We start from the raw sequence: 13,666 nt of genomic DNA, 5'->3' as shown, positions 1-13,666 counted from the left end.
AAATCAGTGTATAGATGTAATTTTATATGGTATTTAAGTATTTGGAGTCAAAAGTCTGTAATTCTTAATACTGACCGTTTAATTAGATCCAAGACTAATTATGATAAAATGTAAATGCTAATTACTCGACTGATTATAGGATTTTTTGATTTTGACTACAGATTCGTTTTCAGCATACATAAAAGTATCTATGCTGAAAATTTTAAGAAAATCTATTTTTTCTAAAAAATCAAGAAAAATCCAAGGCTATAGCCTTGCATTTTTTTTGCTAAGATTTTCAACTTCCTCAGATTTTAATAAAAATCAGTGTATAGATGTAATTTTATATGGTATTTAAGTATTTGGAGTCAAAAGACTGTAATTCATATTAACCGTTTAATTAGCACCTGGACTAATTATGATAAAATGTAAATGCTAATTACTCGAGTAATTATACTAATTTTTAGATTTTGACCAGAGATTCGCACTCAGCCTACAGAAAATTATTTATCCTGAAAATTTCAAGAAAATCTATTTTTTCAAAAAATCTAGAAAAATCCAAGGCATCTTTTTTTGCTCAGATTTTCAACTTCCTCAGATTCTAATAAAAATCAGTGTATAGATGTTATTTTATATAGTATTTAAGTATTTCGAGTCAAAAGACTGTAATTCATTATATTAACCGTTTGATTACCACCTGCACTAATTATAAAATATAAATGCTAATTACTCGATTAATTATACTAATTTTTAGATTTTGACAAAGATTCACAGTCAGCATACATAAAAGTATTTATGCTGAAAATTTCAAGAAAATTTATTTTTCAAGAAAATCAATAAAAAAAAATCCAAGGCTCTAGCCTTGCCTTTTTTTTTTACGCTCAGATTTTCAACTTCCTCAGATTTTAATAAAAATCAGTGTATAGATGTAATTTTATATGGTATTTAAGTATTTGGAGTCAAAAGACTGTAATTCGTATTATTAACCGTTTAATTAGCACCTGGACTAATTATGATAAAATGTAAATGCTAATTACTCGAGAAATTATACTAATTTTTAGGTTTTGACTAGAGATTCGCTCTCAGTCTACAGAAAATTATTTATGCTAAAAATTTCAAGAAAATCTATTTTTTCAAAAAATCAAGAAAAATCCAAGGCTATAGCCTGGCCTTTTTTTTTTTTTTTTCTTTTTTTTTTGCTCAGATTTTCAACTTCCTCAGATTCTAATAAAAATCAGTGTATAGATGTTATTTTATATAGTATTTAAGTATTTCGAGTCAAAAGACTGTAATTCTTTATATTAACTGTTTAATTACCACATGCTCTTATTATAAAATATAAATGCTAATTACTCGAGTAATTATACTAATTTTTAGATTTTGACCAAAGATTCGCAGTCAGCATACATAAAAGTATTTATGCTGAAATTTCAAGAAAAATTATTACAAGAAAACGAGAAAAATCCAAGGCTCTAGCCTTGCATTTTTTTTTGCTCAGATTTTAAAAAAAATCAGTGTATAGATATGATTTTATATGGTATTTAAGTATTTGGAGTCAAAAGTCTGTAATTCTTAATACTGACCGTTTAATTAGATCCAAGACTAATTATGATAAAATGTAAATGCTAATTACTCGACTGATTATAGGATTTTTTGATTTTGACTACAGATTCGTTTTCAGCATACATAAAAGTATCTATGCTGAAAATTTTAAGAAAATCTATTTTTTCTAAAAAATCAAGAAAAATCCAAGGCTATATATAGCCTTGCATTTTTTTTGCTAAGATTTTCAACTTCCTCAGATTTTAATAAAAATCAGTGTATAGATGTAATTTTATATGGTATTTAAGTATTTGGAGTCAAAAGACTGTAATTCATATTATTAACCGTTTAATTAGCACCTGGACTAATTATGATAAAATGTAAATGCTAATTACTCGAGTAATTATACTAATTTTTAGATTTTGACCAGAGATTCGCACTCAGCCTACAGAAAATTATTTATCCTGAAAATTTCAAGAAAATCTATTTTTTCAAAAAATCTAGAAAAATCCAAGGCTATAGCCTGGCATCTTTTTTTGCTCAGATTTTCAACTTCCTCAGATTCTAATAAAAATCAGTGTATAGATGTTATTTTATATAGTATTTAAGTATTTCGAGTCAAAAGACTGTAATTCATTATATTAACCGTTTGATTACCACCTGCACTAATTTTTTTTTTTTTTTTTTTTTTTTTTTTTTTTTTATACTTTGTCGCTGTCTCCCGCGTTTGCGAGGTAGCGCAAGGAAACAGACGAAAGAAATGGCCCAACCCCCCCCCCCCCCCATACACATGTACATACACACGTCCACACACGCAAATATACATACCTACACAGCTTTCCATGGTTTACCCCAGACGCTTCACATGCCTTGCTTCAATCCACTGACAGCACGTCAACCCCTGTATACCACATGACTCCAATTCACTCTATTTCTTGCCCTCCTTTCACCCTCCTGCATGTTCAGGCCCCGATCACACAAAATCTTTTTCACTCAATCTTTCCACCTCCAATTTGGTCTCCCTCTTCTCCTCGTTCCCTCCACCTCCGACACATATATCCTCTTGGTCAATCTCTCCTCACTCATTCTCTCCATGTGCCCAAACCATTTCAAAACACCCTCTTCTGCTCTCTCAACCACGCTCATTTTATTTCCACACATCTCTCTTACCCTTACGTTACTTACTCGATCAAACCACCTCACACCACACATTGTCCTCAAACATCTCATTTCCAGCACATCCATCCTCCTGCGCACATCTCTATCCATAGCCCACGCCTCGCAACCATACAACATTGTTGGAACCACTATTCCCTCAAACATACCCATTTTTGCTTTCCGAGATAATGTTCTCGACTTCCACACATTTTTCAAGGCTCCCAAAATTTTCGCCCCCTCCCCCACCCTATGATCCACTTCCGCTTCCATGGTTCCATCCGCTGACAGGTCCACTCCCAGATATCTAAAACACTTCACTTCCTCCAGTTTTTCTCCATTCAAACTCACCTCCCAATTGACTTGACCCTCACCCCTACTGTACCTAATAACCTTGCTCTTATTCACATTTACTCTCAACTTTCTTCTTCCACACACTTTACCAAACTCAGTCACCAGCTTCTGCAGTTTCTCACATGAATCAGCCACCAGCGCTGTATCATCAGCGAACAACAACTGACTCACTTCCCAAGCTCTCTCATCCCCAACAGACTTCATACTTGCCCCTCTTTCCAGGACTCTTGCATTTACCTCCCTTACAACCCCATCCATAAACAAATTAAACAACCATGGAGACATCACACACCCCTGCCGCAAACCTACATTCACTGAGAACCAATCACTTTCCTCTCTTCCTACACGTACACATGCCTTACATCCTCGATAAAAACTTTTCACTGCTTCTAACAACTTGCCTCCCACACCATATATTCTTAATACCTTCCACAGAGCATCTCTATCAACTCTATCATATGCCTTCTCCAGATCCATAAATGCTACATACAAATCCATTTGCTTTTCTAAGTATTTCTCACATACATTCTTCAAAGCAAACACCTGATCCACACATCCTCTACCACTTCTGAAACCGCACTGCTCTTCCCCAATCTGATGCTCTGTACATGCCTTCACCCTCTCAATCAATACCCTCCCATATAATTTACCAGGAATACTCAACAAACTTATACCTCTGTAATTTGAGCACTCACTCTTATCCCCTTTGCCTTTGTACAATGGCACTATGCACGCATTCCGCCAATCCTCAGGCACCTCACCATGAGTCATACATACATTAAATAACCTTACCAACCAGTCAACAATACAGTCACCCCCTTTCTTAATAAATTCCACTGCAATACCATCCAAACCTGCTGCCTTGCCGGCTTTCATCTTCCGCAAAGCTTTTACTACCTCTTCTCTGTTTACCAACTCATTTTCCCTAACCCTCTCACTTTGCACACCACCTCGACCAAAACACCCTATATCTGCCACTCTGTCATCAGACACATTCAACAAACCTTCAAAATACTCATTCCATCTCCTTCTCACATCACCGCTACTTGTTATCACCTCCCCATTTACGCCCTTCACTGAAGTTCCCATTTGCTCCCTTGTCTTACGCACCCTATTTACCTCCTTCCAGAACTAATTATAAAATATAAATGCTAATTACTCGATTAATTATACTAATTTTTAGATTTTGACAAAGATTCACAGTCAGCATACATAAAAGTATTTATGCTGAAAATTTCCAGAAAATTTATTTTTCAAGAAAATCAATGAAAAAATCCAAGGCTCTAGCCTTGCCTTTTTTTTTTACGCTCAGATTTTCAACTTCCTCAGATTTTAATAAAAATCAGTGTATAGATGTAATTTTATATGGTATTTAAGTATTTGGAGTCAAAAGACTGTAATTCGTATTATTAACCGTTTAATTAGCACCTGGACTAATTATGATAAAATGTAAATGCTAATTACTCGAGAAATTATACTAATTTTTAGGTTTTGACTAGAGATTCGCTCTCAGTCTACAGAAAATTATTTAAGCTAAAAATTTCAAGAAAATCTATTTTTTCAAAAAATCAAGAAAAATCCTGGCCTTTTTTTTTTTTTCTTTTTTTTTTGCTCAAATTTTCAACTTCCTCAGATTCTAATAAAAATCAGTGTATAGATGTTATTTTATATAGTATTTAAGTATTTCGAGTCAAAAGACTGTAATTCTTTATATTAACTGTTTAATTACCACATGCTCTTATTATAAAATATAAATGCTAATTACTCGAGTAATTATACTAATTTTTAGATTTTGACCAAAGATTCGCAGTCAGCATACATAAAAGTATTTATGCTGAAAATTTCAAGAAAAATTATTACAAGAAAACGAGAAAAATCCAAGGCTCTAGCCTTGCATTTTTTTTTTGCTCAGATTTTAAAAAAAATCAGTGTATAGATATGATTTTATATGGTATTTAAGTATTTGGAGTCAAAAGTCTGTAATTCATAATACTGACCGTTTAATTAGATCCTGGACTAATTATGATAAAATGTAAATGCTAATTACTCGACTGATTATAGGATTTTTTTTATTTTGACCACAGATTCGTATTCGGCATACACGAAATTATCTATGCTGAAAATTTCAAGTAAATTTATTTTTCAAAAAAATTAAGACAAATCCAAGGCATATTTTTTGCTCAGATTTTCAACTTCCTCAGATTCTAATAAAAATCAGTGTATAGATGTAATTTTATATGGTATTTAAGTATTTGGAGTCAAAAGATTGTAATTGATAATATTAACCGTTTGATTAGCACCTGGACTAATTATGATAAAATATAAATGGTAATTACTCGAGTAGTTATATTAATTTTTAGATTTTGATCAGACATTAGTACTAAATTCAATATACAAAAGTATCTATGCGGACAATTTCAAGAAAATCGATTTTTTCAAAAAATCAAGAAAAATCCAAGGCTATAGCCTTGCATTTTTTTTTTGCTCAGATTTTCAACTTCCTCATATTCTAATAAAAATCAGTGTATAGATGAAATTTTATATGTTATTTAAGTATTTGGAGTCAAAAGTGTGTAATTCATAATACTGACCGTTTAATTAGATCCTAGACTAATTATAAAATATAAATGCTAATTACTCGAATGATTATAGGATTTTTTTATTTTCACCACAGATTCGTTTTCAGCATACATAAAAGTATCTATGCTGAAAATTTTAAGAAAATTTATTTTTTCAAAAAAATCAAGAAAAATCCAAGGCTATATAGCAATGCATTTTTTTAGGTCAGATTTTCAACTTCCTCAGATTTTAATAAAAATCAGTGTATAGATGTAATTCTATATGATATTTAAGTATTTGGAGTCAAAAGACTGTAATTCATATTATTAACCGTTTAATTAGCACCTGGACTAATTATGATAAAATGTAAATGCTAATTTTACTCGAGAAATTATACTAATTTTTAGATTTTGACCAGAGATTCGCACTCAGCCTACACAAAATTATTTATGCTGAAAATTTCAAGAAAATCTGTTGTCAAAAAATCAAGAAAAATCGAAGGCTATATCCTGGCATTTTTTTTTTTTTTTTTTTTTGCTCAGATTTTCAACTTCCTCAGATTTTAATAAAAATATGTGTATAGATGTTATTTTATATAGTTTTTAAGTATTTGGAGTCAAAAGACTGTAATTCATTATATTAACCGTTTAATTACCACATGCACTTATTATGATAAAATATAAATGCTAATTACTCGAGTAATTATAGTAATTTTTAGATTTTGACCAAAGATTCGCACTCAGGATACATAAAAGTATTTTTGCTGAAAATTTCAAGAAAATAAAGAAAAATTCAAGGCTCTAGCCTTGCATTTTTTTTGCTCAAATTTTAATAAAAATCAGTGTATAGATGATTTTATATGGTATTTAAATATGTGGAGTCAAAAGTTTGTAATTCATAATACTGACCGTTTAATTAGATCCTGAACTAATTATGATAAAATGTAAATGCTAATTACTCGACTGATTATAGGATTTTTTTTTTTTTTTACCACAGAATCGTATTCGGCATACATAAAATTATCTGTGCTGACAATTTCAAGAAAATTTATTTTTCAAAAAATCAAGAAAAATCCAAGGCTATATAGCCTTGCATTTTTTTTGCTCAGATTTTCAACTTCCTCAGATTCTAATAAGAATCAGTGTATAAACGTTATTTTATATGATATTTCAGTATTTGGAGTCAAAAGACTGTAATTCATAATATTAACCGTTTAATTAGCACCTGGACTATTTATGATAAAATATAAATGCTAATTACTCGAGTAGTTATATAGATTTTGTTATATAGTTATTTAGATTTTGATCAGACATTAGTATTCAGCATACATAAAAGTATCTATGCGGAAAATATCAAGAAAATCTATTTTTTCAAAAAAATAGAGAAAAATCCAATGCAAGCCTTCCATTTTTTTTGCTCACATTTTCAACTTCCTCATATTCTGGTAAAAATCAGTGTATAGATGTAATTTTATATGGTATTTAAGTATTTGGAGTCAAAAGTCTGTAATTCATAATACTGACCTTTTAATTAGATCCTAGACTAACTATGATAAAATGTAAATGGTAATAACTCGACTAATTATAGGATTTTTTTTTTTTTATTTTGACCACAGATTCGTTTTCAGCATACATAAAAGTGTCTATGCTGAAAATTTTAAGATAGTTTATTTTTTCAAAAAATCAAGAAAAATCCATTTTTTTGGCTCAGATTTTCAACTTCTTCAGATTTTAATGAAAATCAGTGTATAGATGTAATTATTATGGTATTTAAGTATTTGGAGTCAAAAGACTGTAATTCATATTATTAAACGTTTAATTAGCACCTGGACTAATTATGATAAAATGTAAATGCTAATTACTCGAGTAATTATACTAATTTTTAGATTTTGACCAGAGATTCGCACTCAGCTTACAGAAAATTATTTATGCTGAAAATTTCAAGAAAACATATTTTTTCAAAAAATCAAGAAAAATCCAAGGCTATATATAGCCTGGCATTTTTTTTTTTCTCACATTTTCAACTTCCTCAGATTCTAATAAAAATCAGTGTATAGATGTTATTTTATGTGGTATTTAAGTATTTCGAGTCAAAAGACTGTAATTCATTATATTAACCGTTTAATTACCACCTGCACTAATTATAGAAAATAAATGCTAATTACTCGATTAATTATACTAATTTTTAGATTTTGACCAGAGATTCGCACTAAGCCTACACAAAATTATTTATGCTGAAAATTTCAAGAAAATCTATTTTTTCAAAAAATCAAGAAAAATCCAAGGCTATAGCTTGGCATTTTTTTTTTTTTTTTTTGCTCAGATTTTCAACTTCCTCAGATTGTAATAAAAATCAGTGTATAGATGTTATTTTATATAGTATTTAAGTATTTGGAGTCAAAAGACTGTAATTCATTATATTAACCGTTTAATTACCACATGCATTTATGATAAAATGTAAATGCTAATTACTCGAGTAATTATACTATTTTTTAGATTTTGACCAAAGATTCGCACTCAGCATACATAAGAATATGCTGAAAATTTCAAGAAAATCTATTTTTCAAGAAAATCAAGAAAAATCCAGTGCTCTAGCCTTGCAGTTTTTTTTGGGTCAGATTCTCAACTTCAGATTCTAATGAAAATCTGTGTATAGATGTAATTTTATATGGTATTTAAGTATTTGGAGTCAAAAGACTGTAATTCATAATATTAACCATTTAATTACCACCTGTACTAATTATGATAAAATGTAAATGCTAATTACTCGAGTAGTTATATTAATTTTTAGATTTTGATCAGATATCAGATAAAGTATCTCTGTGGAAAATTTCAAGAAAATCTATTTTTTCAAAAAATCAAGAAAAATCCAAGGCTATAATATAGCCTTGCATTTTTTTGCTCAGATTTTCAACTTCCTCAGATTCTAATAAAAATCAGTGTATAGATGTAATTTTATATGGTATTTAAGTATTTGGAGTCAAAAGTCTGTAATTCATAATACTGGCCGTTTAATTAGATCATGGCCTAATTATGATAATATGTGAATACTAATTGCTTGACTGATTATAGGATTTTTTTTATTTTGACCACAGATTCGTATTCGGCATACATAAAATTATCTATGCTGAAAATTTCAAAAAAATTTATTTTTGAAAAAAATCAAGAAAAATCCAAGGCTATATATATATATATATATATATATATATATATATATATATATATATATATATATATATATATTGCTACCTCGCTAACGCGGGAAATGGCGAATAGTTTAAAAGATATATATATATATATATATATATATATATATATATATATATATATATATATATATATATATATATATATATACCCTGGCATTTTTTTTGCTCAGATTTCCAACTTCCTCAGATTTTAATAAAAATCAGTGTATAGATGTAATTTTATATGGTATTTAAGTATTTGGAGTCAAAAGACTGTAATTCATAATATTAACCGTTTAATTAGCACCTGGACTAATTATGATAAAAGGTAAATGCTAATTACTCGAGTAGTTTTATTAATTTTTAGATTTTGATTAGATATTAGTATTCAGCATACATAAAAGAATCTATGCGGAAAATTTTAAGAAAATTTATTTTTTTAAGAAAATCAAGAAAAATCCATTTGCATTTCTTATGCTCAGATTTTCAACTTCCTCAGATTTTAATGAAAATCAGGGTATAGATGTAATTTTATATGGCTTTTAAGTATTTCGAGTCAAAAGACTGTAATTCATATTATTAACCGTTTAATTAGCACCTGGACTAATTTTATAAAATGTAAATGCTAATTACTCGAGTAATTATACTAATTTTTAGATTTTGACCAGAGATTCGCACTCAGCCTACAGAAAATTATTTATGCTGAAAATTTCAAGAAAATCTATTATTTCAAAAAAATCAAGGAAATCCAAACCTTGCACTTTTTTTTGCTCAGATTTTCAACTTACTCAGATTTTAATAAAAATTAGTGTATAGATGTAATTTTATATGGTATTTAAGTATTTGCAGTCAAAAGTCTGTAATTCATAATACTGACCGTTTAATTAGATCCTAGACTAATTATGATAGAATGTGAATGCTAATTACTGGACTTATTATAGGATTTTTTTGATTTTGACCACAGATTCGTTTTCAGCATTCATAAATGTATCTATGCTGCAAATTTTAAGAAAATTTATTTTTTCAAAAAAATCAAGAAAAATCCTTGCATTTTTTTAGGTCAGATTTTCAACTTCCTCAGATTTTAATAAAAATCAGTGTATAGATATAATTTTATATGGTATTTAAGTATTTGGAGTCAAAAGACTGTAATTCATATTATTAACCGTTTACTTAGCACCTGGACTAATTATGATAAAATGTAAATGCTAATTACTCGAGTAATTATACTGATTGTTAGATATTTACTAGAGATTCGCACTCAGCCTACAGAAAATTATTTATGCTGAAAATTTCAAGAAAATCTATTTTTTCAAAAAATCAAGAAAAATCCAAGGATATAGCCTGGCATCTTTTTTTGCTTAGATTTTCAACTTCCTCAGATTCTAATAAAAATCAGTGTATAGATTTTATTTTATATAGTATTTAAGTATTTCGAGTCAAAAGACTGTAATTCATTATATTAACCGTTTAATTACCACCTGCACTAATTATGATAAAATATGAATGCTAATTACTCGATTAATTATACTAATTTTTAGATTTTGACCAAAGTTTCGCACTCAGCATACATAAAAGTATTTATGCTGAAAATTTCAAGAAAATCTATCTTTCAAGAAAAGAAAAATCCAGGGCTCTAGCCTTGCATTTTTTTCCCTCAGATTTTCAAGTTCCTCAGATTTTAATAAAAATCAGTGTATAGATGTAATTTTATATGGTATTTAAGTATTTGGAGTCAAAAGTCTGTAATTCATAATACTGACCGTTTAATTAGATCCTGGACTAATTATGATAATATGTAAATGCTAATTACTCAACTGATTATAGGATTTTTTTTATTTTGACCACAGATTCGTATTCGACATACATAAAATTATCTATGCTGAAAATTATAAATCTTCCTCAGATTTTAATGAAAATCAGAGTATAGATGTAATTTTATATGGCATTTAAGTATTTTGAGTCAAAAGACTGTAATTCATATCATTAACCGTTTAATTAGCACCTGGACTGATTATGATAAAATGTAAATGCTAATTACTCGAGTAATTATACTAATTTTTAGATTTTGACCAGAGATTCGTACTCAGCCTACAGAAAATTATTTATGCTGAAAATTTAAAGAAAATCTATTTTATCAAGAAAATCAAGAAAAATCCAAGGCATTTTTTTAGGTCAGATTTTCAACTTCCTCAGATTTTAATGAAAATCAGTGTACAAATGTAATTTTATATGGTATTTAAGTATTTGGAGTCAAAAGACTGTAATTCATAATTTTAACCGTTTAATTAGCACCTGGACTAATTATGATAAAACGTAAATGCTAATTACTCGAGTAGTAATATTAATTTTTAGATTTTGATTAGATATTAGTATTCAGCATACATAAAAGTATCTATGCGGAAAATTTTAAGAAAATTTATTTTTTAAAAAAAATCAAGAAAAATCCAAGGCTATAGCCTTGCATTTTTTTTGCTCAGATTTTCAACTTCCTCAGATTTTAATAAAAATCATTGTATAGATGTAATTTTATATGGTATTTAAGTATTTGGAGTCAAAAGATTGTAATTCATATTATTAACCGTTTAATTAGCACCTGGACTAATTTTGGTAAAATGTAAATGCTAATTACTCGAGTAATTATACTAATTTTTACATTTTGACCAGAGATTCGTACTCAGGCTACAGAAAATTATTTATGCTGAAAATTTCAAGAAAATTATTTTTTCAAAAAATCAAGAAAAATCCTAGGCTATAGCCTGGCATTTTTTTTTGCTCAGATTTTCAACTTCCTCAGATTCTAATAAAAATAAGTGTATAGATGTTATTTTATATAGTATTTAAGTATTTCCACTCAAAAGACTGTAATTCATTATATTAACCGTTTAATTACCACCTGCACTAATGATAAAATATGAATGCTAATTACTCGATTAATTATACTAATTTTTAGATTTTGACGAAAGTTTCGCACTCAGCATACATAAAAGTGTTTATGCTGAAAATTTCAAGAAAATCTATCTTTTTGCTCAGATTTTCAAATCCTCAGATTTTAATAAAAATCAGTGTATAGATGTAATTTTATATGGTATTTAAGTATTTGGAGTCAAAAGTCTGTAATTCATAATACTGACCGTTTAATTAGATCCTAGATTAATTATAACAGAATGTGAAGGCTAATTACTCTACTGATTATAGGATTTTTTTTTTATTTTGACCACAGATTCGTTTTCAGCGTTCATAAAAGTATCTATAATGCAAATTTTAAGAAAATTTATTTTTTCAAAAAAATCAAGAAAAATCCAAGGCATTTTTTTAGGTCAGATTTTCAACTTCCTCAGATTTTAATGAAAATCAGTGTATAGATGTAATTTTATATGCTATTTATGTATTTGGAGTCAAAAGACTGTAATTCATATTATTAACCGTTAATTAGCACCTGTACTAATTATGATAAAATGTAAATGCTAATTACTCAAGTAGTTATATTAATTTTTAGATTTTGATCAGATATCAGATAAAGTATCTATGTGGAAAATTTCAAGAAAATCAATTTTTTTCAAAAAATCAAGAAAAACCCAAGGCTATAATATAGCCTTGCATTTTTTTGCTCAGATTTTCAACTTCCTCAGATTCTAATAAAAATCAGTGTACAGATGTAATTTTATATGCCATTTAAGTATTTGGAGTCAAAAGTCTGTAATTCATAATACTGACCGTTTAATTAGATCATGGCCTAATAATGATAATATGTAAATACTAATTGCTCGACTGATTATAGGATTTTTTTATTTTGACCACAGATTCGTATTCGGCATACATAAAATTATCTATGCTGAAAATTTCAAGAAAATTTATTTTTGAATAAAATCAAGAAAAATCCAAGGCTATATATATATATATATATATATATATATATATATATATATATATATATATATGTATATATATATATGTATATATATATATATATATATATATATATATATATATATATATATATACCCTTGCATTTTTTTGCTCAGATTTTCAACTTCCTCAGATTTTAATAAAAATCAGTGTACAAATGTAATTTTATATGGTATTTAAGTATTTGGAGTCAAAAGACTGTAATTCATAATTTTAACCGTTTAATTAGCACCTGGACTAATTATGATAAAACGTAAATGCTAATTACTCGAGTAGTAATATTAATTTTTAGATTTTGATTAGATATTAGTATTCAGCATACATAAAAGTATCTATGCGGAAAATTTTAAGAAAATTTATTTTTTAAAAAAAATCAAGAAAAATCCAAGGCTATAGCCTTGCATTTTTTTTGCTCAGATTTTCAACTTCGTCAGATTTTAATAAAAATCATTGTATAGATGTAATTTTATATGGTATTTAAGTATTTGGAGTCAAAAGATTGTAATTCATATTATTAACCGTTTAATTAGCACCTGGACTAATTTTGGTAAAATGTAAATGCTAATTACTCGAGTAATTATACTAATTTTTACATTTTGACCAGAGATTCGTACTCAGGCTACAGAAAATTATTTATGGTGAAAATTTCAAGAAAATTATTTTTTCAAAAAATCAAGAAAAATCCTAGGCTATAGCCTGGCATTTTTTTTTGCTCAGATTTTCAACTTCCTCAGATTCTAATAAAAATAAGTGTATAGATGTTATTTTATATAGTATTTAAGTATTTCCACTCAAAAGACTGTAATTCATTATATTAACCGTTTAATTACCACCTGCACTAATGATAAAATATGAATGCTAATTACTCGATTAATTATACTAATTTTTAGATTTTGACGAAAGTTTCGCACTCAGCATACATAAAAGTGTTTATGCTGAAAATTTCAAGAAAATCTATCTTCAAGAAGAAATCCAGGGCTC

This window comes from Panulirus ornatus, chromosome 3 (genome assembly GCF_036320965.1).
Source record: "Panulirus ornatus isolate Po-2019 chromosome 3, ASM3632096v1, whole genome shotgun sequence".
Classification (NCBI taxonomy): domain Eukaryota; kingdom Metazoa; phylum Arthropoda; class Malacostraca; order Decapoda; family Palinuridae; genus Panulirus; species Panulirus ornatus.
Note: the sequence above shows the minus strand (reverse complement) of the source record.